Raw genomic sequence first — 5,244 nt, forward strand, 5'->3', positions numbered from 1 at the left:
TTGTAAGACGACGAATGTAGGGTTAAATAGTTTAGTGTTTAAACAGAAAAAAACTGAGCATAACTGAATGTATGTACAATTTACCAAAATCATTCTTATGATCCCATGTTATTCTGAGGGTTGTAATTTCAAATATATATATATATTTCATATATATTTCATATATATGTAATTTCAGATATATGGAAAAATCTCATTAAATGAAAGTAGTTAGTTCATGATCAAAAAAATATATAGTATTTTCTTCCTTGTCCTCTTAAATCATTTAAATTTAATTTTCATGACTACAATTGATCAGATTTGATCAACTGATTTCAGTCTTCAATCTCAAATTCTCAATGACTCAGAAAGCCTAAATTTCTTTATTTTCAGATATAGATCTATCTGTCTATATAATTTCTCTTTCCCTTCTCTCTTCCCTATCTTTCATCTTTCTTTCTTTTCATCTTATTAGAGGCAGACATTTATTTCCCACAGTTATATAGGCTCCAAGTCTGAAATCAGACCATCAGTGGGGTATGCTTCATCTGTGAACTGAGAAGATCTCTGTTCCAGTTCTCTCTTGGCTTATAGATGACTATCCTCTCCTTTCCTCTTAAATGGGATTCTTCTCTGTGTGTCTATGTCCATATTTTTTCTTTTTGAAAGGATACCTACACATGATAATGGATTAGGGTCCACCTTAATGACTTCACTTTATTTACCTTGTTAAAGACCTGTTCTTCTTATGCTCTTGACCAAGCAACCTGTCAGGAACGAGGACATTACTAGCCTGCTTGATACCACAAGTACACTAAACTCACATTTTGAGTCACACTAGTAGCCCTTGCAGTATCAGAAGTCCATAGCTTCTAGTGTTGACAGATCCTAGAATCCTATGATAAGAATGAAAAGAACAGGTCTTTAAATTATATTGAACATGGGCCAAAATGGTTTTTTTCCACATGTCTCAATACCAGAGGACTTCTCATCATGAAATTCCTAAGGACTTTATTCACTCTGTTATCTCTGTCCTTCTTTATATCTTTAAACAGTGTCTGTAAGCTCTTTTGGCTTAAATCTATAAATATCTTTTCTAAATAACTCCATTGATGGCTTCATCCTCCCTTTTCTCCCTTTCCTCCCTTTCCTCCCTTTCCTCCCTTTCCTCCCTTTCCTCCCTTTCCTCCCTTTCCTCCCTTTCCTCCCTTTCCTCCCTTTCCTCCCTTTCCTCCCTTTCCTCCCTTTCCTCCCTTTCCTCCCTTTCCTCCCTTTCCTCCCTTTCCTCCCTTTCCTCCCTTTCAGAAGGGTCTATCTGCATCCCATCTATCAGTCTTTTTTCCTGCCACACAATCCTTGATTCTCATACTACATTTTATTCGACAACACTTCTGTCTCTTAATTTCTAAATCCACTATTCATTTTTTACTTTATGTCTATAATGTTTTCCCTGATCTTTCTTTTCTCCATTATTTAATTTATTAATTCATTTAACACACTGCCTCTCCTCTCCAAATCAACCCCTCACAGTCCCTCATCCCATTTCTCCTCCTCTTCTCCTCTGAGAGGATGAAGTCCCGCCCCTAGTATGCCCCTACCCTGGCACAGTAAGTCTCCGCAGGGCTAGGTTCATCCTCTCCCACTGAGGCCAGAAAAAGCACTGCAGTTAGGGAAACAGATTTCACAGACAGGCAACAGCTTTGGGACATCTGCCACTCCAGATGTTGGGGGACCCACATGAAGACCAAGCTGTACATATGCTAAATATAGGGATTGCATTGAATCTGTAGATTGCTTTCAGCAAGATTGCCATTTTTACTATATTAATCCTTCCAATCCATGCAAAATCCCAAGTCAATTCTTCATAGAGTTAGAAAGAGCAATTCTCAAATTCATTTGAAATAACAAAAACCCAGGATAGCAAAAACTATTCTCAACAATAGAAGAACTACTAGGGGAATCACCATCCGGACCTCAAGCTGTATTATAGAGTAGTAGTGATTAAAACCTGCATGGCATTGGTACAGAGACAGGCAGGTAGATCGATGGAATAGAATTGAAGACCCAGAAATGAACCCAACACATTTATGGTCACATACAGTACATTTACCCAATGGAGTATTACTCAGCTATTAAAAACAATGAAATCATGAAATTCTTAGGCAAATGGATAGAACTAGAAAATATCATCCTAACTGAGGTAACCCAATCACAAAAGAACACACATGGTATGTGCTCACTGACAAGCAGATATTAGCCCAAATGTTTGGAATACCCAAGATACAATTCACAGGCATGGCTTTATCTGGCCTCAGTAAGAGGGGAGGCCCTTGGTCCTATGAAGGCTTAATGCCCCAGTGTAGAGGAATTTGAGGGCAGGGAGGTGGGAGTGGGTGGGTGGAGGGTCACCATAATAGAAGCAGGAGAGGGAGAATGCAATAGGGGTTTTGAGGATGGGACTGGGAAAGGGGATAACATTTGAAATGTAAATAAAGAAAATATCAAATTAAAAAAAAAGGAGAAAAAAAACATATGCTAAATATGTTCAAGGGCCCGAGGTCCAGACTGAGCATGCTCCTTTTAGCTGTCCTTCTTATAGCCCAGCTTCCTAGCTCCAGTTGTCAGGGCAGGCTGATTCTGAGGTAGTAACACACAAACATTGTTGTCTCCTTCATGCTGAACTTTTGGTCATTCTTTTATTCAACAGGTATTCAACTCAAGACTGAAGCAAATACAACCCAGACCCTGACCTCACTCACCACATGAACCTGTAAGACAAAGATCAAAGGAACATCATTTGATTCCAAGCAGAAACTGGAAGTAAGTGTCATTATAACAACTAGGTTTTGGAAAATCAGAGCAGAGATTTGATAATTGCAGCAGCAAACCTTTCAGGATGTTGACAACTTTGTGTGTCCTTAGCAGCTTTGTAAAGTAGACTTCTTTGTGTTAATAGAAGAACTATTTTTTAAGAAACATTTTAGTTCCTTCAACTAAAGTTGCAGAGGAAAGGAGCTTTAGTTTATAATTAAAAAATCATTTTTCTGTTGATGGCAAACAAAGGCATAGTCCATATATCATGTATCTTTCTTTTTGGACTAAGACCATCTCCCTCTGTTAAGCATTTATCCCAATTACCAACATCCAAATGTGTCAGTAAAGGATTATCATCGAAGTTATTCAACCTTAGCGCTTCTGCTTGCTCACCTCAAGTTCATCTTATGCTCAAGGGGACTGTGCTAATGTAAGTTAGCATGAGTAGGCCAAGCATTCCTTGATGTACTTTAACAAACTAAGTCTAACTCATAACAAAAACTGAACTTGAAATACATTCTACTTCTCTGAATTTATGTAGGTGTTAGTAGGAGAAGATAGCCAGGGGAAACGTGACTGCTTTAATCCAAATAAGAGACAGGTATATTATGATGGTTTAGTAGCCGATGGCTGTAAGCGTGTGACTTACTTGTGGAGATCACAATTTCATTTTCACTTTGAAGGTTGTCTTAAAGGGGACCGCCAGTCCCTAAGAGCACAGGTGAAGGCTAATGAAGTATTTGCTATGTAAGTTCATGACCTGAGTTCAGTCTCCAGAGTTCTTACCAAAATAAACAAGAAAGAACAAAAACATGTGTGGTGATGCCCATTTGTCATCCCAGTGCCAGGGTGACCCCAGCTCCTACTGAAAGATCCTGGGACAAAAATAAATAAATAAATAAATAAATAAATAAATAAATAAATAAGAAGAAAGATTGCAGCTTAATAAACAAAACAAAACACCTAGGGTTGTCTTTGGGCTTCCACAAGAAAACACACACAGAGAGAGACAGAGAGAGAGTGAGAGTTGGGAGGGGAGGTAAATCTCATAAATTTTAATATTAATTTCCATTCACTAGGAAATAAAAAATCCACTCCTAAAGATAGCCCAGGGGAGAGGGAATGGTAGTTCCTTACTCAAAACTTTAGCACCCCTGACCTGAGACATCAAAATTAGTAATTTGTTGTTTAAGTGATTTGCTGTTTGAATGCCCTGCAAACCTGCTTGGGATGAGCATGCTCAGAAATACACAGAATAGTATTAGGTACTCTACTCTCTAAGTAATTTAGAGAAGGATGATTGATGAGAGGAAGCTTAACTTCCCATGGAAGGTTCTATAATGTATTTTCACCTTAAAAGAAAAGCTAAATTAGTAAGCCAAAATATTCCATAACAACAACAACAATAATAATAATGTCTTTTGACCTGTAAGCAGGAATCAAGGTGGACACACTAGAAGACTGTATTGCACTTCTTGGAATCAGTTATTACAAAACTTTCCTCTGGAAACTAATCAGCCAGTCCATTCATTTCCCACTTAAAACTGTATTTAAACTAAATGCAGTGATTACAGCAACGTCATAAAACTCATTCTCGGTCTGATATTTTCCAGGAATGTGAACCTGAAAAAAGAATTCTATCTGAACATCATTCTCTCTGTCTCTGTCTCTGTCTCTGTCTCTGTCTCTGTCTCTGTCTCTCTCTCTCTCTCTCTCTCTCTCTCTCTCTCTCTCTCTCTCTCTCTCTCTCTGTGTCTCTCTCACACACTCTCTCTCTCTCTCCTTTCTTTTTTTTTTTATGCTTTGCAATAGAAAGGCTGTTGGTTTCAGCTTCATCCTTGAAAGTATCATAGCAATACCATAAATAATCAGAAGTGGCAGCTAACGTCATACTGTAAATCACAGGGTATTGTGTTTCTGTCATTAGCAAGTTCAGAAGATAACCGATCATTTTCTTTAACAAGCTCATACATACTGCCCTTAATGAAGGATGTGTGAGGCACCACTCTGCTTTCTGTCTTCTGCAGTGAGTCACATGGGGTTAGACCGGAAACCTTGTTTCTGCTGTCCTCTTCTCCCCTTCAGATCATTAGTAACAAGCGGAAACACTGCCTGGAGCTTCATCCCTTTCCCTGGCTCTTTTTCTCTTCCTGGGACAGGTGCTAATGAGTCACAAGATGAGAAGGCTGGAGAATGAGGACTTTCACCTTTCACACCGTTGATAATCAAATCCTAAACAATTATAAGTCGATATCGTAAGAGGAAGAACGTCTGCTTTTCATAATTACTTTTTCTAAAATAGAAATAGCGTTTCAGGTTAACATTTCAGGTTCAGATCCTTTTGGGAAACAAATATTTACTGCTATTTTTGAACTGCAGATTTATTCAAAGGGTGACTTTTATGTAAATCTCCATCTATACAGTTTAGAAATAGCCATTCTGAACCCAGTC

This window comes from Arvicanthis niloticus, chromosome 19, assembly GCF_011762505.2.
Source record: "Arvicanthis niloticus isolate mArvNil1 chromosome 19, mArvNil1.pat.X, whole genome shotgun sequence".
Taxonomy (NCBI): domain Eukaryota; kingdom Metazoa; phylum Chordata; class Mammalia; order Rodentia; family Muridae; genus Arvicanthis; species Arvicanthis niloticus.